Raw genomic sequence first — 25,816 nt, forward strand, 5'->3', positions numbered from 1 at the left:
TCTTAGACAGAATTCTGTCTTTTTAAAACCAGTCCACAGGCAGAGAAATTGCATAGTACCATTAACAGTAGCATAGGGTGTTCAAGGAGCTTTCCACTCATACTGATAATTTGCCTCATCATGTTCATAATTGATTTTTAAAAGGAGTGAGCTGGTAATCATACAAGCTATAACATTTTTTTAAAAGAGTTGTAGGACTTAATTGACTAAATCAGTCAAACAACAGTTTGAATAATTATTAGGATTCTGATATATCTTGGAACTTCTTTTAAAATACAACAGAAGCCATTAAAAAATTATACTCCTCGTTTAGGAAATAGTAGTTAAATGTTGGGAAATGCCAACATTTAATAGCAAACACTGTGGGCCAGATGGTGTAAATTAAAATCACTTTATTGGTTTGAGGAGTGCTACATCACTGTATACCAAACAAAATTATAGGGTAGAGGAGGATTCATTACATATTATAGGATGAAATGAAAAGTAAAGCAAAATTAAATTTATCAGTAATCAACTTACAATTATTGCAATATGTCTGCTGTGAGGTTTCAATGGCTGAAATTCTTCCCTCCTCCCCTCCCACTTCCTTTTTTTTTTTTACTTTTGACTATTAATTATGCAATTCTTATAAGTATCAAAGTGTGTGTGTAGTAGGGGAACAGAAGTAGGAAAGGAGATAATATTGATTTCTTTAGTCCATTGTCTGATACTGCCAAAGAATATACGATTATAGTACTGCCCTTCAAGATATGTGCTTATCCACAATATCTCAGTGCAGCAAATGTCCCAATATTGAATTGCTTGGACATTAGAAAGAGGCTGATGCCAATGGACTGTTACCATTACAAACATTGCTTCAGTTTCTGGTTGTTGATGCAAATTAACAATCTGTTTACAAATAAGATTTTTTTCAACATTGCACAGTGGTGATGCAAGCTATTATTTGGATAATACAGTATTAAAATAAAATTATAAAAATGCAAGTCAATTTTGTCATGTAACAAAATAGTAGGCCTGTGTGAGTCGGCAGCGATCTGATCCGGCTTTGGATCCAGCCGCTTTGGATGGCCATGATCCAATCTGGAGTTCTGGATTGGTTTGCCACTTCAATCCGACCAAAGCGGCACCAAAGCTTCAGAGCCACCTCAGAGGTCTAGCTATAGGTTATAATGGGGGATGAATGAAATACCTGTAACTTTGTTATTTTAGCTCTGCTTTGGGTGCAACTTGTAGGGATGCTAGCAACTGCTGAGAGCATGAGTCCTGCCAAGTTTCAAGAAAATTGGTACAGGGGCTTGGGGGGAACTGCACCCCAAATTCTTGAAAGCACTACTCCTGTCATGACTACGTGTTACACCACAGGGGGATGAAAACTGCGGAGATGGTAGCTCCTGGTGAGGCCACAAACCCTGCCAAGTTTCAAGAAGATCAGTGCAGGGGTTTGGGGAGAACTGCACCCCAAGCTGGTGCTTGGGGTAAAATTCGTCATGTGGGTAGGTGTTTGGGTGACTGCGTCTGTCTTGGGGCACAGGAGCGTTAAATCTAGTGCAGGACTGAGTGCTGGGCCCTGCCAGTCCTTGAAGCCTGCTGGCTGTGTGTGTCTTAGTGCAGGCCTGAGTGCTGGGCCCTTCCAAGCCACGAAGCCTGCCAGTGTGTCTCACTGGGGGTGTCTGTTGTCTGGGGCCCTGCACCCCAAGCTGCTGACAGGCAAAACTCATCATGGGAGTAGGTAACATTGTGTGTGTGTTAAGGTGTGCCCTTCCTGGTGCTGGAGCCTCTCCACAACATGGCAGTGTGCCCCACTGAGGTCTCCTCCTCCCCTACAGCCTCACATCTGGTCCTCTGCTTTATGTGACAACAGGTAAAATAAGTTATCTGCCTCAACACCAGTAGCATCAACATCAGGATCAGCATCAAATGTACCCGAACGGAACTGTCACAGAGCCTTTCTTTTTATAAAGGAATTGACAGCAAGAGGTAAAGATGTTTTGTTGTGTTGTGTTGTGTTGGACATATGATGTTATTCATGCTGTGTGATGGCTTGTGTTTTTATGTCTATATGTGTATTATGAAAAAAATGAGTACTTAAAAACTGTATCTTTGTAAGCTTTAGGGTTGAAAACCCTTTTGTCAGGCTGAGGAAGAACCTGCAGTTGGTTCTGGATGGAAGGAACAGTAAAGAAGCCAGAGGCTGGCCTGGCCCGCAATGCAGGCAAGAAAGCCAGTCAGTGAAAATGGAAATGGAGGCATCAGGGGGTGAGGGGCAGGCTGGGGTGGAGGGTTGGGGGGAAAAGGGGATGTAGCAGCTCAGGTAAAAGTGCAGAGGTGCCTGGGGTGTCAGATGTTCGGCAGGTCGCAGCGTGCCGGAATTCCACTGTCAGTGTCTACATTGAGTCCATGAGTTTCTGTACCTACTACCTAGGAGGCTGATGAAGTGCAGTTCGTAGGCCCAGCTCTGTGTGTGCAGTAGCTGGAGGTTATGGTGCCTCCTACCCACCTTTCACCAGGGGATCATTGGTCCTGGCATTTATGGGGCTGCCACACTGCCAGCAGTCCCACCAGGCCTCCCTACCCTGGCAGGGTGCAGGTTTAGTGGTCATACCCAGGACCTGGGGCCTCCTCCTTCCCCATATCCCCAATCCCATACCTTCAAGTTCATCCTGGCAGGGGAATGAGCTCAGCAGAGACATGTTCTTCCCCTGTTGGCTGGTGATGCAGTTAGTGCCCCCTCCAGCTGAGAGTGGGCATTACTCAGCTTTTCAAAAACTCAAAAAAGGAAATTGGTGCAGATGGAGTGAGGAGGGTTCATAACAAGAAAAAGGAGCAGGCAAGTCTCAGTCTGAGTGTTCCTCTCTCTCACACAGTTGCTGACAGGGAAGGAGCTGCAAAAGGCACAGAAGGGCTGCAAACAGAGGCTTTTATGCTGTTTCTAGTCCCACCCCACAGACGCTGCCATTGGAAAGGTAGCCAGGGAGAAATCCTTCTTACTGGCTCCCTACAGATGTCAGTCTTCCCCCCCACCCCCCACTCCCACCTTCCCCCCACTCTCCGTCCTTCCCCTGCTCCCTCTCCTAATTGTGCCTCAGAATGGCCGAAGAGGGTCTGAAGCACTTTGGATGCCCCTGACCCACTTTGGATACCATTGCTGAGACCCTGACTTGATCCGGACACGCTGCTTCAGACGCCAAAGCATCTGATGCCTCTTCAGATTCAAAGCGGGATCCGAAGACTCACATAGCCCTACAAAATAGTCACAGTTGATAGAATTAGTTCTGTTACAGACACAGCGTCACAACTTTTTTATTTCTTTGTGTTACATTTGGTTACCATAATGCTTCTGTTTCTTCTCAGATAGAAATATACTTCCCAGTCACTCAAATTCATAAATAATTTCACATTATTTTATTAAGTGCAAAAGGAAATGGAGTTGCCTCAAGTACAAATCAATCTGCATTCTTTCTGTGTTTTCATAGTGCTGCCTTATGCCTATGCTTACATCATGATGTTTAAAAGATGAGTTGTGGTTGTAGAGAAGTGAGCTGCATCACTTTAAACTTAATCCTATACCTAAACTCAAGTGCACAGCAACAATTTTGGGAATAAATAATTTTTCCTGATCAGAAATCTTAAGAAGTACTTCATAAAAATGTGGTCTGATATACAGGCAAAGGCACAAGCAATTTCTTTGTATTTATGCCAGTCTTTGAATGAGTCAGTGGTATTAGTAAAGTCACATTTTGCAAAGCTTGCTCAGACTACAAATTCCTTTCTGAACTCAAACTGCCTCCTCTCAATATCAGGATGCAGCCAGTGCCTTCCTGTACAAGTTCCCAGAGAGGTTCACCTGCATCTAGGATGCTCCAATCAGCCCCCAAAATAACGAAACAACCAAAGGAACATAGAATCCAACAACATCTTTCGTTTTAGAATTAGTCCACAAAATAGTTGTGGAAAAACTGACAAAAATCAGAGCTATTGCTTGTGACTAAACCCTTTGTCCTTTCTGGAGGACAAAGAAGCAAGTGTGTGTGCTGTGTGTGGTGACTAACACAAAATCCAATCTCACCTTTAAGGATTGCCTCTTTGTGTACCAAAAATCAATTAATTTGTGGGCCAACTCAAGCAAACTTGCTTCACTATGGAGGCAGATAGATGATAGAGAAAAAAAGGGAAAAAGCTGTGACCACCAGCATCAGCATCTACTCCTTCCATCTGCAACTATTTGCCACAAATATAGCTGAACATGCAGATATCAGATCACCTCCTCAATTACTGATGAACTCACTGATGACTTCTCTATTTACTGGAAAACTGTCATCCTTGTATCAAGGGGATACCACTGCCACTGTTGACAAATTCCTGTGCCAAGTCACCTGATCTAAAGCAGAGTTAAAAAATAAATAAATAAATAAAATAAAATAAAATCACTGTCACCTACCATGACCTACCAAAACAGCTAAAGTCCACTAGAACAATGAAACTTAACTTCTGGCAAGAGATATATGATTGTAGTTTGACAATTCTACAAATGAGTCATATACTTCTCTTCCTCTAAGAGTTTATGTTACTGTTATTACATCCCTTGTCAGTGTCCCCTTATCACATCCTGCTCATAGCTGCTTTTATTAAAAGAGGCTTGGTCTTTACAATTTTTAACATAATATTCTACACTATGATAGTAATGTGACAGTTATAGTGAAAGCATAACTTTCATTTTAAGAATTTTTTTCAAAATGGTATAACTTTCCCAATGTAATTTCTTCATGTATATAATTTATTGTGTCTTATCTCAGCCGGTAATAAATTATCAGGGAATAATGTTGAAATTCCACATGGATCATTTTTTTTGTTTAGATGGTTAGACCAGACCATCACTGATACTTGTGGACAATATGATGATTTAAAATCTAGCTAGGACTTGGGAGATTTCTCTTCAGTTTCTATTATTGTTGTAGTTTTTTCTGTATGGATTTATATTCTTAATATTTCTGTCTCAGTCCCCTATTTGAAAAACAGGAGATAAAAATACTTTCTTCCTCTTACCTCCTGTTGTTACACAAATTGCCAATTGCTCAAATCATGAGCGAGACTTTATAAAGGGGGATAAGAAAAGGTGCTGTGTTTATTGATCACATGAGTTAGACATAGAGGTTTGGGCAAACCATTCATACAAAACACACACAAATCATCATACGCATCATTACACACAGGCATACACATACACAAAACAACCATTTCATCCACACATGCACCAGATATAGTTACCAGCAATAGTTGCTCAATATCAGCCCAGGGTGGGCTTATTATATCAGCCAAACTGGGCTTATTGAGTAGATGATGATGATTTGAAGACAGCAGATTTGAAGACAACAGCTGGAGTGGGGTGAACAGATGCATCTGTGCTCTGATGAAACAGCAGTAGAGAAAGAGAGTCACCCTACTTGGCATTTTTAAAGTGTTCTTTTATAGGGATTGGCATCCTTTGTTTCAGTGCTTTGGGGGGGGGTTTCATACCCAGCTCTATTTTTGTGGTTGTTCTTCTTTTATCTTCAGCATATCTTAGCCTTGGAGTGTTTTTGCTGCCTGTCTGGCGATGGGTGCATTTCTTCTCCTTATTATCTTCTTTGTACCCTAGGCCTAAAAGGGATTCTTCAGCCATTCATTAATTAGATTAGACTGGCAACTTACATTTGGCACCTTGCTGCTTACATAAACAGTTAAATCTTTTTCTCCCTTCTCTATGCCATTCTCCCACCATTTACCCTTTTACACACACTCATACATAAAGGCTATGCAGAATTCATTCACTTATGTCAAACAGAAGGATAGAGTTAGAGTTATATCACATGTATTCCATTTACTGGCCAGTAAACTAGGATATAAAGAGGATGATCAATTACAAAAATCACACATCAAATCAAACACACGTAAAGCAGGTGGCCTCAACTCCCGGCTCCCATTACATAGAACGTCTCCTTCTCTATCCCAAAGAAGCTTTATTATTATTATTATTATTATTATTATTATTATTATTATTAGTCTCAGAAGCCAAAAAAGTTTCCCTGTGATTCATTTTCTGTCTTTAATTACTGAATTAAAATCAGTGATTTATAACTACTCCCAGTAGTCTTTTTTAATGCAGGGCAAGTGGCATCCAGTACTTGGCATCATATCCTGCAGCTGTTAGTGCGCCCAAAGAATAAAAGTGAAGAACTGAATTAGCTATTTTATCATTATTTTATACCTCAGTCACTGATGGGAAAGAAACAGGATCTTTCTGCTCTTCATTTTCTCTGTTTCTCTCTACTAGGTTTGTTCTTCAGTCTCTGAATTGTAATCATGGCATATTTAGGGTCTCCCCCTCCCTTACATTATTCCAATTTTACAACATTTTTCAGACCCTTTGCTTCTCTCCCCACATTAGCAGTTTCTGAAGACCAAATAACTACTCAGTCAAGGGAAGAACTAAATCATTAGATACTGAAATAGTCATAACAGCAACTATGTGCAAACAACATTCTTACTATAACCCTAATATTGTTTCCTTAACTTGTATGAGCAAGGATTTTTATTCCACCAATATAAATGTTGTGCTTTAGATAATCTGGGAGTTTGAGGAAAGGAGAATGAAGGTCTTACCATTTTTGTAGTTAGGTTATCTTTACTCTCAGTACAAAATACCCTTGTGTTTTTTTTTGTTTTGTTTTTTTTATATACAGGCAACTAGGTAAACTGCTACAGCTCAGGTGGAAATAAAAATCTTTCAGCAGATCAGGTCAGTCTCAACTGTGTGATGGAAAGTTCATAAAACAGTCTGCCCCCCAACCAGGTCAGATAAGAGCTGGAACTTTGCTTCACGTTGCTGCAAAACTTTCTGCTTTTCTTGTTATAGGCACTAATGAGGTTATCTAGAATTTTTCTTTGGAATAAAGAGAGGCCAAGTGAAAGTTAACAATGTTTAGAGAACGGAAATAGATCTTGGGGTGAGAAGAATGGGGCAGTGAGCTTCAATATTTCAAATTATATCATTAAGATGACTCATGTTGGGAAAGAATTGTAGTCTCTCTCTGATGACTCATATGATAGGTTGTTAGAAGTGGAGGCTTAATTGTTGGTCTAGATCTTCTAAATATTTTTAAACAATGCAGTTTAGTTCATGTGTAGGGGCAAAGACGTTCCCTTTACTAAAGTTAATTGGAAATGAATTGTGAAAAGCTACCTCATATTGAGCATTGTAAATGAAAGAAATCATTTGAAAGAGAACACAAAATATATTTTCTTTTTACAGAGAACTTCAGAATGTCATCTGATCCAAGTCAGAACAATACAATGAAAGTATATAAGGACTGTACAGATGCCCTTGGGTAGGTACCATATTTGTAGCTGCTGATGTTGGAGGAAAAAAACATTAGGATTGTTGTCTAAGCCATTTGTTAAAAAATGTATCACATCACTATAGATAAAAACTAGCAGCCTCTAAAAAAAAAAAAAAAGACATCTAATTATACAAATTATTGGTTTGATTTTGTGATCGACGATTCTCAGATACTATAATGAAGAGCAGGTACCATTTAAATATATACATACCAGGCATTTATGGTATGTAACTTCCACTGAGTTTGTTGGAAGTGGACTTGAGCCCATAAGTAGGGCATTGGCTTCTCTATTCTATACACCACCATACAGCATGTGTAAAGGGAAATATATCTTCCTTTCTTTCAAAAGAGCTACTTTCACTTTCACACATGCTTATAGTTTTACTAGCACTTTGGTATCTTGCTGATCCAGCCTACAACTGGATACCCAATTCTTTCAATAGGAGTTGTGTCTGGCTCTGTCTAAAGATACAGCCAGTCTCAAATTATCAAACACATACAATCACCGAAACATAAGATTACTTAGAGATTTTTTGTCAACACAACTGACTTTATGGAATAATAGGCCATAACATTCTGTAAAAACAAAAAACCAAACAAACAAACAAACTATATTCTGTCCAAACAATACTGTATTTTCTCACATATAATATGCATCTTTTCCCAAAAACACAGCTGGAGAAAACTGGGGTGTGCATTAGGGCTAGGTACAGACATTCAAAAATCCCAAGGCAGAATTCATCTCAGCTACATAGTTCTCTGTAAGCAGCATTGTTCAGATTGGTAGCAAACAGAACACACATTCACCCTTTGATGGGAAGAAGAGAGGGCAAACCTTAGACCAATGGTATCATCATTTTTAAACCAGTCTGTGTGTACTGAACTTCTATTCTGTTATGGGTATAGAGCAGTTTCTGATCACTTATGCTAAATAAAGACATTGAAAAAGCCTAAGCCTGAATTGATTCAATTTTTGCAGGTTAGTTTAACCTGGGAAGATTGAACCAATTTGCAAGTGAATAGACTTCCACTTTTGATTCTGGAAATGCAGCCACATGCCAGCAGTGGCTTAGGCTAGAAGTCGGGGGATGCTAGAGCGAGCCCTCCTTCCCTTTGAAAACAGCTGCACAGCTGGAGGAAAGTGGCCTGGGGAGGAGGCATGGCCAGGCCCTTCCAGGCCACTATGATTGGAGAGGGATTTAAAATGCCCATCCTGGCCTGCAGGGACCCAGCCAGGGTGTGCCTGGAGGAAGAAGGGGAGAGCAGCCCTTGCTAAGTTTATCTCTGGGGGACATGGCCAGACACTGCCCAAGGTAGTGCCTCAGGTGAAGGGAGGGAGATTAAATTCCCCTGTCTCCCCTCTCTCCCATTGATATGAGGACCCCAGCCAGGGTTTGTCCAGCATCTCCCACCCCCCACTGTCTACTCGTGTAGTGGATGTCATGGCCAGAGCTGGCCTGGACAGCAGCCTGCCCAGGCTGGCTCTAGCCATTTCCACCCCCTGCCCACAAGTAGTGCAGCCAGTAGTGGGGAAAACTGGTCAGACCCCAGCTGGGATCCCACGAGGGTAGGAGAGGGAAGACAAGGAGGTTTAATCCCCTTCCCTCCCCAAGAGCCTGCTGGCCCATGTCCCCTCCACTCCAGCAGGAAAAAAGTCTATCAGGGACTACTCTGCCCCTACCAGACAGACTGGGCTGCACCAACTGGGTGTCCTACCCCCACCCACTTGTCAGCCAGCCCTAACTGCTTCAGCTAGGGAAAAGAGGGGTGGGGCCAACCCTGCTCTGGTTAATCAGATAGCATAGCCAAGCCCAGGGCTGTAAACCTTGCTGGGGTACTAATTTAACTTGAACCAGGAAGGGATCTGGGACAGAAGTTCCAGTTTGACCTAAATCAGTTAACTGTGATACTATGTTTAACCAGGTTTCTTAAACCAGTTTCGGTCATTTTGAAACCAGTCTACGTGTACTGAACTTCTGTTCTGTTACAGATTTAAATGAGTTTCTGCTCACTTAAACCATTTTTGTGTAACTTCTGTTCCTAGCCTGAGGGTGTGTACAGAAGTGCTCCATGCATGTTTGACATCACTGTAATTTAGAGTACTTTTTATAGCACTACAAAGTTACAGAGATTTTAAACATGGCATAAGTGCAGTTTTTGGTTCGAAGGCAGGTGGGGCAGTGGGCTTTCTGAGTCTCCCTGCACTTTCTGGACTAGAAGGCTGGTGGTGCTCCACAACGTCCTGGGGCTGCCCTACTGGTGAGAAATTTGACCAGCGTACAGAAGTTTTTTTAAAGGACTGTAGGTTACTAACGTGCTCTAAAATCCAGCACTTCAGATTTAATATCTCATTCAACAAGAGTTAATTTAAAGCACTGTACCCATTTTTAAAGTGCTGTAAAGCCAAAAATGATCTGTTGAGTCCTGGCAATAAATCACTTTAAAATGGTGAAAAAAGCAACTTCTTTATACACCCTTAAAGCAGTAAAAAAATAATGTCTATACTTGGTTCATATGTGAGGAAAAGGGCCACATATGGGTCTGGAAACTTGGAGTGGGGTGGGAGGAGCAACAGCAACAATAATGCTGCAGACATTCTGGAAGCCACAGCAATTAATATTGCCACTGCTTCCTCCTTCTTCCCTTCCCCTGTCCCTCCAGTGCAAAATTTCCAGATCAGGACAACACACAGGGTTGATCCACGATATGACCAGTGGGCCAGGCCTGACCTAAGACATAGTCCCTGACCCAGCACATGGTCCAAGGGCCAGGACACAGTCCCAATGCAAGTCCCATACTGAATCAGAACCTGCTGTGTCACATGGCTCCAGTGCAGGCATGCCAGATTGGGCCTAAGCACACAGCTCAGGGTCTAGCATGTTGGATTGGAGCCTGGCATATGGCATCCACCTATGTGGAACCCCTACTACAAAGTGGGTTGCGTTTTTTTTTCTTCTTGGGACCTTCCAAAAATAGGGCAAGTGTTATATTTAGACGTATGTCATATGAAAAAATATAGCAATTTCCAAGCCCCATGTTTAGGGGCTTTTGGTAAAGTGACTTTAGCTTATTGTGAGCCATAAAAATTTTGTACACTGATCGTGAAAGATTCCTTTACAATCATCATACTATTTATGTGTTCTTTAAATACTTTCAATTCTAAAGAGCTCCCATTTGGTCTACTTAATTCCATCGATAACATCTAATGAACTAACTTTAATCTTCTAATAATGAGTACCATTGACAGCAGACTCTAGAGTAGCTTTTTAACTAAAGCAATTTAGGTTTAGTACTGGTCACAACTGAATGACAGACTGAACAGTTGAAGTTTTGCACTTAAGAAGCTTTATTTCAAGTCTGGTTCAAGATGAGCAGCCATATTGACTCAGGGTAGTAGTGATTCCCCACCACCCTTTATTTCATACCCATGGGAGATATGTTGGTGTGTTTAGTTTTTATTTGAATATTTTGAGTCATAATACCACATACTCTATTCCTCCCTACGTGGGACTCCAGGGAGCATCCATACAGGTGTACGTGGTCACCCATTCATGTACCAGTTCACTGTGCACCAGTTCACTGTGCTGCAAATTAGTGGCAAGGCAGGTTTTTCTGACACTGGGAAATCCCAGTGCCAAAAAAACCCGCTGCAAAAAAAAGCAACATGGCACACATGGCAGGAGCATGCGCCACCAGATCAGAAGCCTAGCTGGCCAGATCCATACTCTGGCTGCTAGCCAGGCTCCCTGATGCTGGATTACCACTGTCACTGCTGCCCCAGGAAGCCCCCAGGACCCACATACTGGTCCCAGCCTCCCCTACCCCACCCGGAGCATTTTTCCCTGCACTAACCCCACATACATGGGTGTGTACCAGGACAAGAAGCAAGGCACAAATTCATGCTGCTGCTTTTTTCCCCCAACAGCAACCACACGTTCCTGCTCATGGGGATGTGGCCCAGGAGTACAGAAGAGTAGGTACTATGCAATTAGAGAATAAACTTGTGGAAGTATTATAGTCGTTTAGGACCTCTGATTTGCAAAGAGGTATGTCTATCTTTAGGGATGTATAGATTAAAGGGAGAACAAACTGCAGTGACTAGTAACGTGCCAATCTAATAATGACGTAAGTCACTAAGTTTTGTCTCTTTCATAAGGCTTTTACATCAATAACAATCTGGTTTTTGGTTATTTTTCTTCTTTGAATGTTTGTTATCATGCCATGTTCAGATGATTCATAATGGATTTACTTTCACATTTTGCTGCATTTTTATTATTTTTAAAAACTGATACTAAGTATTAAATTTTTAAAAACCCCAAAAAACTGACATCCAGATTGCAGTGGTGGCCAGGGCAATCAGATGCAGCCTAAACAAATGACTGCTTTAAGGCAATTCAAAAGCTGCCAGCACAAATGCTCAAAGAGTCTGGAAGAAGACAGATGCTGCCATTTTATTAATATCTTCTATAAATGAGGCTTGTCATTCAAATTCAGGAAGAAAAACAGCGACTGATAAAAGAAATGAAAAGATTTAAAATATTATGGTGAACTTGATTTATATTGCATTTTAAGCACTTGTAAATGAGAGTCTCAAACTGAGTAATAACAAGAGCAGTAGAGTTTGAGTGAAGATGTTTTGGGAGAAGGTTTCATCCTTTGATCAGAGGCCCTCAGGTACTTAATTTTCCAGGAGGTGATCAAGAGACAAAGTATTCAACCGGTGAAATACTGAGAAGCATTACTTAACCAAAGCAAACTTTCAGTAGCTGATATAACTAAGGGTAAAGAGTTGGTAAAAAGTATTGCATTAAAAAAAACAAAACAAAAAAACTAAATTTGGAATTGAAATGTATTGTTAATGAAAGGTATCATAAAAGGTATCATAAATTTATAGTATTTCCATTCTAGGGGTAAGGATAGTAAGCATTATAGGACAAATTTTGCCACCACTGCAAATGGCAAAATTTCCATTCAAGTTTTCCTTGCAGCTTTGGAAGAAAATGGCACCTTTCTCCAAAACAGAAGATAGATCACGGCTCATATCAAGTTTCTGGGTCATGCACTGTCCAAATGATCATTATCACTATAGCTTTCTGTATGGAAATGCTTTGTGTGTTCAGAATACTTGGGAAAAAAAAAAAACAAAAATCACAGAAGAAGTTGGAAACAAACTTGGTAATTTAATTAAACAGGCACTTTTTTTTCTCATTTGCTTTCTCTCTCAACTTTTCAATTTTAAACCCTAACCACATAAGCAGTGACTTTTTTCTACACTACTAAGAGCCCAAGCCGTACAGGCCAGGTACGACAATCAGACAATTGTTGAACTGTTTCAACAGTCCTCATCTCAGGCCAGATGGTGGAACTCACCACAATCAGTCCATCACATTTAGAGATGTTTTTTCTTCGGATGAGATGAAAAGGACTATGTAAATTAATATCTGCAAGGAATTTCCCTGAGTTTTCCAAGAAAAGAGCCTTTTCTCAAACTTTTTTTTATATGTGAGGCCATGATCTGGCCTAGTATGTCCTTATAGTTATGCAGTAATTGGTGAAAATAAAGTACTTAGTTCTCAGAAACAATTGCCATGTTTAGGTTATACAAAACAAATTCTGAGTGATTAATAATCTTCTAGCCTGAATAGTTTTCAATTAATTTAGGAGTTCTAATTGCTAGATATGTTTCTTGAACAAGTCTCTAAAAATATACAGATAAGGTATTGAAGATTTTATAGCTTTAAGACATAGGCACAAAAATTATAAATGAATTCTTTACAGAGTATATTATCCATAAATCACTGAAGCAGAGACAATGATCATAATGCAAACTGCAGTCCTCTGGAATCCTTGGACAAACATCAGCCATACATCTATGAAGTTTCCACTCACTGGAACACAGGCTGACTTTAAAAGATACTAGTATCCTTGAAAAACAGTTATCAGAAGATTACATTAATGTTAGCAGTGGTGGAATTACTAGTAATTTACTTACCATTTTGGTTTTCCAACCAATTTGGCCAAAAATGTTTCTAAAAATCTCAAATGCCTTTTTAAGCCTAAAAAATATTTTAAGTTGGTATGGTCTTGAAATGCTTGTTTCAACCTTGTGGAGAAGGGGTGGGGTAGGGAGTGGGGAGGTGGGGTGACACACTTACTTTTCGCAAGTGATTCTCAATGATTAGTTTCTCTCTTTTCTTTCATATAGCATTTTCGTAATTCATTTAGAACTGATTTAGATAGAGTTGCTATCACATAAGAAAATGTTCCTTCTGAACCCAATTTGTACACAGAATGTGAAAACTATTTCCTAATACAGAAGTTTGATGAATAAGATCCTGGCATTGTTTATCATTAATAAATTTGTTTTTACCATGATTGTAAGATTTATTTGGTATATTTTGTGTCCTGGTTCATTGCACTGACTAGAGCAGTTCATACTGTATATTCAACAAGGAAAAATCTCTTAATACTTAGGAACCTTACAGAATTTCACACTCATACATTCAAGGTGTGGAGTTACATGCCATTACAACTAAAAGAGAGTATTCTCTTCACAGCATCATGACATTCTGTGGACTTTAACAGCTAAGAAATACAAAGAAAAATGTTGTAGGAAATAAAATAAAACACTGTCTTAAAAACAATAGTTGGACTTCAGTGGGCCCAATGCCACTCAAACAGCGCAAATAAGAATAACTTTATTAGAGTACCATAAATATATGTATTATCTATGTGTATAATATAAAATTCTCCCAGAATTTTAAAGGACAGTGCTCAGTATGCTATGTTAAACATGTACAACAATTCCAGATATTTCTATGATATTGTGATAATCTTCTTTTCATTACAGAAACAGCAAAAACAGGCAGAGAGTATCTTAATTGCCTTATTTCTTTATGTTGTTGTGTTGGGGGAAAGGAAAAGTTTAAAGAAAGAGACTAAAGTACAGAACAGGCAGAAAAGTATTCTCTAGCTTTGCATAGCATTAGATTTTTTTTTTAATGTAAAGCTAAAGAAGTAGGTCAAATAAGTATTAAAATACCTTATTTGTAGCTGTGATTTTGCTAATAACTTCCAACGATTACTTTAATCACTTTGACATGCTCAGTATTAGACTCCAGACTTTTTGCCTTTATATATTTGTCTGTTTTTGCACTTAAACAGACTCTCTTACTAAGGCAAAAGGCTTGATTTGCACTTTTCCTGCATTTCTACTTAGCACAAGTACCAGATTTTATCTTTTCTCTAAAATAAAAATTCAAAATACTGTCAGAGACTCAAATGGGATCACGTAGTTTAAAGTCAGTAGACAGCTAAGGCCATTATCCTCAACTAATAAAATCTTAAATTAAGAACATAAAAAGGAATAAACTAGAATGAAAATAGGCAGTATAATATATATCTGATGGAAGGGAGAGAGATATTGTTTGGATTTTTCTCACAAATAGAAAAGATTTTTCAAATGCAGTCAGGGTGGAACTAACTAGGGTTTTCCATCAGATTTGGCATCAAAAAGGTAAAATTAGGTTTAATGGGATTTTATTTATTTACTAGTGAATTGACCATCAAGAATTATGGAAAAATGTCAACTATCAAAAAGAAATAGATAGATTTTACTTTTTAAATTTTATATTTATTAAATAAATTAAATATTTATAAAACTGAAATAAAATAGGCTGAACATTTGAAGATACCAATCCCTTCCTGCACTTGCTCTTGTAAAACGAGTTGGAGGTGAACCTACCTATGTTGCCACCCAGCAACAGCCACCCACACCCCAGGGCTTCCTCCATGCTGCTCCTGGGTGTCTCGTTCCCTGCTTGAGGCTCAGGGCAGGGCCGCCACTGCTCACCTACTGCCTTGCACCCCTGCCTGGATCCTGCTTTTCCTCAGCTGGCCCCTCCCTCTCCCCTCCTCACTGTGCTGGGCTTCTGGCATCCTCCTGGGAGGAGCCCCATAGAAACAGCCCTGGCCCCTGGCTTTTTTTTCCCCCAATTTTGGAAGTTGTGAACATCCTGACATGTTCACTAAACAAATGCTAAAGTTTAGCAGAGAAATTTCTCTGAAGACACAAATGTTCTCTTTTTTACAGTTTTCAAGCTATTCACATTTAAAGAGTGTTACAGACAGACACACACACACACACACACACACACACAAACAGATGGACTAAGCCCTTTATATATAAAGAATTTTTAAATCTTGCCCTACTAACACAAAACTAGGTTATGCTACAATTCTTCCTTGGACTGAGATAGCTGAAAGAGGTCAGGTTGCAAAATCATTGGACGCAGGTGTCACAGTGGATGTAGTCTTTCTGGAGTTTAGGACGGCCTTTGACACTGTCTCCCACCCCATTCTCATTAAAAAAAACTAGGCGACTGTGGCGTTGATGCCTACACAGTCAGATGGGTTACAAATTGGCTGAGGAACCGCACCGAGGGAGGTGGTGGATGGGTCATATTTGACCTGGAGGGATGTGGGCAGTGGCGTCCCCCAGGGCTCAGTCCTCAGGCCCGTACTTTTGAATCTCTTTATTAGGGACTTGGATGAGGGGGTGAAAAGCACCCTGTTCAAATTCACGGACCATACCAAGATCTGCAAGGTAGGCATGCTAGAAGGGAGGGACAGGATACAGCTGGACCTGGAAAGTTTACAGGGCTGGGCAAGTGAGAATAGGATGAGATTCAATACTGCATTTGGGTAGTAAGTGCAGGGTACTGCACTTGGGTAGTAAGAACCAGCAGTATACTGTAGGCTGGGGAACTCCCTTCTTGAAAGCACAGTGGCAGAAAGAGATCTTGGAGTCATTATCAATTCCAAAATGAACATGGGATGTCAATGTGAGGACATAGTAAGGCCAACTGCACCTTGTCATGCATCCACAGATGCATCACAAGCAGGGCGAAGGAGGTGATTCTCCTCCTGCATGCGACACTGGTCAGGCCAAAGTTGGAGTACTGCATCCAGTTCTGGGCGCTGCACTTTAGGAGAGATGTGGCCAGCATGGAGAGGGTCCAGAGGAGGGCCACTCATATGATCTGGGGACAGCAGGGCAGACCCTATAACAAGAGGATACAGGACCTGAATCTGTTCAGCCCTCACAAGAGAAGGCTGCGAGGGGACCTGGTGGCCATCTACAAACTTAGCAGGGGGGACCAATGGGAAATAGGAGGTGGTGCTGGCACCTAACTTGGAGGTCTTTAAGAGGAGGCTTGATAATTACCTAGCTGAGGTCATATAAGCCCAGTATTCTCTCCTGCCCAGGGCAGGGGCTCAGACTTAATGATCTACTTAGGTCTCTTCCGCCCCTACATCTATGAATCTCTAAAAGAGTGACCTCTCTCTCTCTCTTACACACACACACACTTCTACATGGCTTAAGCCAAGAGGAGAGGCTCCTGGCAGGTTCACTTGTTAGAGTAGCTTATGAATCGCAAGAATAATAATATAAGCCTGAGTTTTGTTAATGAGTAGGATATACACACTCTTTGGTGCCAGACGGGTGTCTGTTCTAGCATCCAGCCTAAAATTGTCATTCAAAGTAGCAGATTGCTTCAGAGCCTATCAACCACCTTTTCTACATCAACCAGGAAGATCACAAACTATCTTGGTTTTACTTACCATCCTCAAGTCATTTGCAATGCTCATAGCCCTGATGCCAGAACCAAAGGCTTGAAATTCTAGTTAAAACAAGGACAATCCAATGCTGATTTTGTACATCATTCTGGATTGTTTACAAAAGGAATAATCCCTACCAAAGAGAAGTGTATGCTGTCTTAATGTTTAATTTTCATGCACCTGGATTATTGATAATTTAGCTTTCCAGTGCCAACCACGGGACATGGAGGTCCAGGTGAGGGACATCCCCTGCCCTCCATTAATGCTGACCTTGTGAAAAAACACCTTGAGAGGCTGGATACCTTCAAGTCAGCTGGCCCTGACAATCTACACCCCAAGGTACTCAAGGAGCTGGCGAGCATTATAGCCCAGCCTCTGGCATGGATCTTTGAAAACTCCTCACACTCTGGTATAGTGCCCAAAGACTGGAAGAAGGCCAATGTGGTACCTTTCTTCAAGAAAGGGAGGAAAGTGGATCTGGCTAACTATAAGCCCATCAGCCTGACTTCTATCCTGGGGAAGGTCTTTAAAAAGTTTATTACAGAAACTATCCTTAATGGACTGGCAGATGCCAACATCCTGAGGGAGAGCAAGCATGGGTTTGTTGCGAGTGGGTCTTGCTTGACCAATCTCATTACCTTCTATGACCAGGTGACCTATCACCTGGACAAGGGAGAAGAGATTGATGTCCTATATCTTGACTTCAAAAAAGCCTTTGATCTGGTATCCCATGTGGAAGAAATCAAACTTCGCGTTGTGGTTGAATCAGAACTGACAGAGCCAGCTTTTCTTTATTATTTAAGGCTATACTGTGATCACAGGGAGAATTCCATACAGCAAGGGGAATCACCCTTGTCTGTTTCAAAGGATTGCTCAGACTCTCTAGTATAAATACGCTTGTAAACTTAAAGACAGAGAAAGAGATAAAAAAATACACCTTGGAGAAAGAAAAACAATAGTAAATTACACAGAAACTTAGAACATTTACTTAAACAACTATCTATGCATAGGGCTATCCCAAGGCATGCAGGAATACACAGGGCAAGATATCAAGATAACCCAAGGAATGCAGGAATGCGGATTCCTTATCTCAGAACATTTGAATTAAGCAGTATCAGCATGTCTGGTCTTTGTCTGTTTTTTCTAGTCAAGTAAGCCAATTACTTCTACACCCATAAATCACCCTCTTGACAAAACTGGCCAGTTCTGGGCTTAGGTCCACCACGATCCACTGGCTGGAGAACTGGCTCCATGGTCGGACCCAAAAGGTAGTAACTGACAGAAGTCAATCATCAGGGTGCCCTGTGACCAGTGGGTTCCCCCAAGGCTCTGTCCTTGGACACATATTGTTCAACATCTTCATTAATGATGTGGACATTGGAGTCAGAAGTGGACTGGCCAAGTTCGCCGATGACACCAAACTTTGGGGCAAAGCATCCACACCAGAAGACAGGAGGGTGATCCAAGCTGACCTAGACAGGCTCAGCAAATGGGCAGATGAGAACCCGATGGTGTTTAACGCTGAAAAATGCAAGGTTCTCCACCTTGGGAGGAAAAACCTGCAGCATCATTATAGGCTTGGCAGTGCTATGCTGGCTAGCACTATGGAAGAAAGAGACTTGGGGGTCATCATTGACCACAAGATGAACACGAGCCTGCAACTTGATGCTGCGGCTAATAAAGCGAGCAAAGTGCTGGCTTGCATCCATAGATGCTTCTCAAGCAAATCCTGGAATCTCATTCTCCCCTTGTACTCAGCCTTGGTGAGGCCGCAGCTGGAATACTGCATCCAGTTTTGGGCTCCACAATTCAGAAAGGATATGGAGAAGCTTGAGAGTCCAGTGAAGAGCCATGCGCATGATCAGAGGTCAGGAAAACGGAACTTACGATGACAGGCTGAGAGCCATGGGGCTCTTTAGCTTGGAACAGCACAGGCTCAGGGGTGATCTGATGGCCACCTATGTTTATCAGGGGTGACCACCAGGATCTGAGGGAACGTTTGTTCACCAGAGCATCCCAGGGGATGACAAGGTTGAATGGGTATAAACTACTCCAAGACCATTTCAGGCTGGACATAAGGAAGAATTTCTTTACTGTCCGAGCCCTCAAGCTCTGCTATTGGAGGTGGTTCAAGCACCTACATTGAACACCTTCAAGAGCTAATTGGATGCTTATCTTGCTTGGATCCTATGACCCCAGCTGACTTCCTGCCCTTTGGGTGAGGGGCTGGACTCTATGATCTTCCAAGGTCCCTTCCAGCCCTGTCCATGAAATCTATGAAATCAAATATACAGTCAATCCACAATATGTGGAATAAGGTCAAGAGCATGTCATCAGGCCTATGATACTGCAGTTGTGAAAGTAAACAGAATTAAAGACACAGTTCCCAATCTTTACATTAAAATATGTTCTATAGTGCAAAAATGAATCAAAACTTTATCAAACTTCATCAGAAAAAGTAGTAAAAAAAATAAAACATTCTACAGAAGAAATAGGTTTAATATTTCCTTTCTTTAGAAATTGTTTAAATAATCCAATCCTTTTCTAAATTATCTTACAAAGCCACCTAAGAAAGCGTCACATTTTAAAAACATACCTTATTAATTAGATATTCAATTGAACAGTTTTATAATGTATTCCTCATACAGTTCTTCTAAAGAAAGAACTATCAATATTTTGCAAGACAACTTCAGTCAACCTTTTTTTTAATAAATGTCCCTCATCAGAAGATAAATATCTGTTTTTATCTCAACTGAGTCTGATAACACACAAAATATGCTAAGGAGACTGTTTCATTTTTACAAACTTAAAAAAAAAAAGACAAAACTAAAATTATGCTGAACTGAAATAGTACAGTTATGTAGATAGTACAGACGGTACTTATGGTATTCAAATGATCCAAACTATTATGTCCTAGACTGAGGTGTTTAGTGACTTGAATATAAAGCAATGCTGGAGTTACTTTAAGTTAAAGGTGCTAAAACTAGCTAGAATTTGTATTCCAAGAAATGAGAAAAATATTGTAGGAAAGGGGGGGAAATTACATGAAATACCTAACTGGATGAATAAACACTTCAAGAAAGAAATTAGGAGAAAACATGAAGTCTTCAAGGAATTGGTGAGGGGGAAATGAGAGGGAACGGAAAGTTATATTTTAGAAGTTGAAAACTGTAAGGATAAAATAAATTGTCAAAAGTCAAGGTATATTAGATTTTTCAATGGATATTAAAACAAATACAAAATATTATTTTGTTTTCATTTATAAGGTTGAACATGGACAGAAGAAATGAAGCTATGATACAGTGACAATACCATGGAAATTATGGCCTACTTAAACTAAGACCCACAAACTAAATGATGATGTTGACCTCTGAGGCAAAGACAAGAAGGCTAGCAAAGATAAAGGTATGGAAATAGAAAATAGCACAACTGAAGTTAAAGCAAAACTGAAAGAGTGTAATGCAATCAGATTAAAGTAACTAGATAACCTCCGTCTTCAAATTCTAAAAAAAAACCTGGCACTTAAAATTAAAGGCTCCATAGCAAGTATTTTATACAAATTCATCAAGTTGAAGCTGGTATCATATGACTGGAGAATAGTAAATGTAGTACATGTATTTAATTTTCCAGGGAAGTGAGTCGATCAACTACAGACCAGCAAGTCTGACCTCAATAATATACAGGAACCATTTCAAAAATATGAAATAGAACCATTTAAAAAATAAAGTCAAGGAACTAAATAGGAAATGGGATAACATGCAATATGGATTTATCAAAGGTAGATATCTCTGTTTGATAAAATGACTGATTTTCTAAAACAGAGGTGTCAAATTAATTTGTCTTCGCAGGCTGGATGAGTGGCACAGGAACAGTCCATGAACAACAGCACAAGGCCAGCCCTGAAGGCTGGATTGGGCTCAGAGACGCAACCCCTGTATGCCAGACCAATACCTGAGGTGCCTGCTCTAGCTGGTCCAGAACACACATGGCACCTGCTACAGCTGATCTGGGGTGGGTGCCATGTGCCACACAATCCTGGACTGGCCAGAGTGGACACTGGATTTGGCATGTTGGGGAAGCAGGCCCCGCTTTGCCCTCCCCCGCCTCCTCAGCATGCTGGATTCAGTGCACACTTTGACCAGCCTGGGACTGCATTGAATGCACTCAGTGCCCACTCTGGGACCCATGCTGGGGGTGTCTGCCCCAGACCAGCTGGAGTAGGTGCCACATGCAATTTGTGTACCAGACTGGCTGACATAGGCACTGCAGACACTGGTTCAGCATGCAGCGGGGGAGTAAGGGGGTAGGTCCATGTAGATGCTGCATACTATGCAGGACCTGGAGCTGGCACTTCACGTTGTGTTTGTCCCACAGCCTGTACATGGACCAGTCTAACATATGCCCCATAGACCAAGGGGCGGCACTGGGAGCTAGATGGTGTAGTTTCAGGGGTCAGATCCAGCTACATGCCATATCTTTAACACCCCAATTGTACACTAGTGAAATACAATAGATCTTAATATGAACTTTAATAAACTGTTTGATACAGTGCCACATGAACAGTTTTAGTTAATCTGAGGAAGATGAGTTTAAGTAGGAGAATTAAGGTAGGTTAGGAACTGTCTAGAGCAGAGACTGAAATGTTTCATGTTGAAAGGAAAAGCAACAGGCTACAGGGAAGTTACTAGTGGAGTTCCCCAGATCAGTCTTGGGAACAATCTTGTTTAATAATGTAATTAATGGTATAAAAAAATACCATTTGTTTGTAAAATCTTTGACAAAATTAGTCTAAGTTTTGAGCAAATAAATGGTGATTTAAAGCGGGTAATAAAAACATGCAGTACTAAGTCATTTTTAGTTCTGACCTTTTTTTGAGTGCATGCTTAAATAGAAAGAATAGAGAAAATTAAATAAATAAATAAGACGATGCAGATCCAAGTGTGGAGCAATGGCTGAATGTCCATGAATTTTCATGACTTAAAGTCTAACACATATTTTTCTATTATTTTAGTACCAGATCAGAACATTAAAAAAGCAAGATGAAAGTGATCAGTCTCATTTGCAATATTTCTATTCCCCAACCTAAAAGCTGTTTGTTAACAAAACCACTGTAGTTTAAGAACTTTGTATTCATATATTTTTAACTTATATGCAGATGACACAACATAACAGCATAAAGAAAAATAATTTTAGCAATGATACAATTAATAGTAATCACTTCATATGCAAAAGAATTAAAGTAACTACTTGCTGTAAGAGTCCTACAAAGAATGCAGAAAATTTGGAATTGTAAATCAGTTCTAGCTAACACTGATAGTTACTTGACCTTTCTTTGGTGTGGAATAGAAATTGTCAGCTAAGGTACAAGAAACTGTGGTAAATATTGTACTCTTACAGTGAGACTCAGCTGTTCTGCTCCATAAATAATTCTTTTTAAACAGAATGAAAGAAAATATTTGGAGACGTGTACATTTTATTTATAAAGATGTATGCATTTCATTATATTTAACTTTAATTGTAAGAAATCACTGTGCATTTTAATTTGCAAAAAATATTTTTTAAAAACTCAGAAAAGAAAGAATGCACTGAAGTATTGCCATAACAAATGTGGTTGCTCATGTCATATACTTGAAGTAAGCTTTTTCTCTACACACAAAGTTGTGGTGACAGCTTTTTTACACTACCATCCATTATTTGCTTTTGGCACTAACACTTTTTTTTTTTTTTTAAATCATAGCACCTGATATGGTAGATTTAACCTGGGATAAGGTAAGCTGAAAAAAAGAAACAAACCAGGATGTGATGGACCCAAGAAAATGTTCAACAGTAAAATTGTTAAGGTCTGGATAAAACATATTTCTGTGCAGACCTCCAAACAGAATGAACCAAGGGAATAAGTGTCCTTCAGAAACATGCATCATTATGTCTCAATTTTGCCAGCTAAAATCATTTGATATTATTGAAGCTATTGTTTCAAAACTTTTAAATTGTTTCAATTTTATTATTTTCATTACTTTTAGTAATATACTCTGTAAATAAATCCTTAGTAAGAATTGTTAGATTTATAGTTTCAATCATAATTGATTCAATCACAAGAAATCTTTGGTGATGCCCAGAAAAGATATATTTTAATCCAGCCTTTATTTCTATTAATACACTCTCTCATTTTTTAAATTGGTTCAAGAGCAGACGTTTAAACAGAAATAAAGTATTTGGGTCATGATTTAACTGGTAAATTCCAATGTGACTTTAGATTAGATCTTCCACTTAGTCTTTTTCCAGTGCCCAAAAAGTAACAGATGATTCTTAATCAGCTTCACTATGCCAACCCAGAGGGTCATATTGTCAGGGGGCTGCACCACAGCATGACAGAAACAAAGGATATATGATTATTAGGGCTGTGTGAAGCTTTGGTCACTGATTTGATTCGGCAGAGATCTGGCCTGATTCAGTGGCCGAATCTCCAATTCTAAATTGAATCAAGAGACCCTTTAATGTCTCTGAATCAATCAGAACCCTCTGAGTTGATTTAGAGAGATTTGAAAATTCAGACAAACACAGCTTTAAATGTTTTTTTCTACATACCTCAAGGTACCAGGTAGCTTATGAATGCTGAGATGCTGGGGCAGATGTAGAGTCATGCCTGGTACCGCGAGGTATGTAGAAAAAACATTTAAAGCTGTGCCTATGTATGAATTGCTGATTATCTGAATCAGCATCAAATCTTCAGATTCAGATTCAGCTTAACAGAAATGGGGACAATGATCCAAATCAATTAATTGAATCACTGTCCCCGATTCAGGCCAAATCTAAATCGAATATGGCCCATTTTGCACACCTCTAATGATTATGTGTATCCATTTGCTGTAACACTATGTGTTTGAATGGAGGGGACTGGGGCTAATATTATAGCATAACTGGAAAGTCAACTGTGTGAGGCCTTTATTCTAGCCCCGAGTTGGGGATTTATGGATTTTCCCATTTTATACTCGCTTTTCACCAAAAAGCTTCAACACAATCTAGCTATTTGGAATGTGTGCGCGTGGAATGAATTCTACTCAAGAACATTGGCCATTTTTCTGTTTGTTAGTGGGGTAGCTTTAAAAGCAGAGTTACTTCCTAAAAGCCTTGTTGAAGGGTCACATCTGCAAAGCTTCTGTTTTTTGTTGGAAGGTTATTCTTAAATCATCTTTTTAACAAGATCGTGAACACAAAACAGCATATACTGCAGTGTGGACAGATTAGGACCAGCTGGTACTTTCCATTTGATTTGCATTTTTTAGCTCAAGGTGATCCTTTGTTACTTGTGCTGATGATTCAAAAGTCTAACATACTGTGAAGAGGGAGTTTCCATGGGGTAAAGGACATGGGATTTTAGCAGTAAAAATAAATAACTGAAAATAGCATGTACAGATGAACAGATGAAGTTGCAGGTACTTTTTTCTTCTCTTTTAATTTGTCTTTTTGTTAATAAAATAAACATGAGTAAAGGTCAATTTATAAATCATTTTACAATTGAACACTATCTGTTTTTACTACAGGACTCATGCAGTTTGTTTTACATTACAATTTATTACCTGCTCATCCTTTTAGACTAGCTGTAATACTGCAACATATTGGCCAGACTTCATTGTTAAGCTGCTCACAGTTTGTCATTGTATTGCTATTAGACTGCTGTAATTTGATAATTTAGAATGTAAAAAATATGAAATTGAATACAGTACATACAACTGCCTAAACACGATTTAAAAGAAAAAAAAAAAAAAAAACAACAGTCTTATTGGAAGAAGTTGAAGAGTTTCTATATATCAGTTGAACTCACAGGGCTGAAATATGAAAGAACATTGAGGACTCTGTGTAGGAGGGATTTTTTTAATCATATAGACGTACTTCATAGCAAAATAAGTCAGTCCATGGGCTGTATAACAGAGACTCAGATGTATCCTGCACAGAAGTATTTATACACTTCTGCATGTCAAAACCTGAATATGCAATTTCTGCAGTACCATGTCCTTAGCAACTAGAACAAAAAATTCTTCCTTTGTAGTGTGGTACTGACTGTTTTGTTAAGAGGCAACAAATAGCAAGTACATGGATAAAATCCATTATCTTTCAGTATGTGCATTGATTTAATTCCTTACTTATTTAGAAATAAATTGAGTTTAGCCTCAAAGCAATTGCACAAGAAGAGAAGAGGAAGAAGGAGTCCTATCTTCTTGTGCAACCAAGTTAGGATTTCCTAAGGCTTGACGTCAACTCCTAGGGGAAGACTGTAAAGAGCAAAATATACTGCTATAAAGAGCAGCTAGGCAAGAAGCAGATGGGAAGGCGAATGGAGTAACAAAAAACCGTGGCACCACTCTTTCCTACGTGCTCTCCAGGGTAGATGATGAACAGAGGGAGTATGCTCCATCCCATCAAAAATTACTTTCGTCTCTGGTCTGTGTACCATGGCTAGACATTTCAGTTGCCTGATTTCAAGGTGGAAAAAGCATGCACTAATTGTTACAAGTTCCATTTTGGAAAGAAAAAGATGCAGTCTTTCAGCCAAATGCAAATAGAAATAAGTACTTCTGGCTATTAACTGTATTTCAGCATACATACAGATGCCCCCATGCCAAACTACAGCTGCAATGAACAGATGTACCCCTTCAGACAAGAGAGCCAAGAACCTTTGCCAGTACTGTCAGCTGCTTTCCCTAGTCTAACATTAGTGCCATCTTATACAGACGAAGCTTCATCCAACCCCAGACTTATATAGACATTGAGCAGTTCATTCCATTGCACCAGCTGAACCAAGCATTATAGATAGATATCTG

The 25,816-nt window shown here is 39.8% G+C and overlaps 1 long non-coding RNA gene across 1 annotated transcript; it reads left to right on the forward strand.

Annotated features, from left to right (window-relative positions):
- Positions 1-1,858: 1,858 nt before the first annotated feature.
- On the forward strand, positions 1,859-22,928 carry LOC149867388 (uncharacterized). The gene is made up of 5 exons (XR_016442027.1): positions 1,859-1,977; positions 7,289-7,364; positions 11,302-11,349; positions 20,264-20,402; positions 22,735-22,928. It is a non-coding gene; the product is annotated as an uncharacterized LOC149867388 (long non-coding RNA).
- The last annotated feature ends 2,888 nt before the right edge of the window (positions 22,929-25,816 follow it).

The sequence above is a fragment of the Crocodylus siamensis genome, chromosome 4 (genome assembly GCF_052110815.1).
Source record: "Crocodylus siamensis isolate JL-2025a chromosome 4, ASM5211081v1, whole genome shotgun sequence".
NCBI lineage: Eukaryota > Metazoa > Chordata > Crocodylia > Crocodylidae > Crocodylus > Crocodylus siamensis.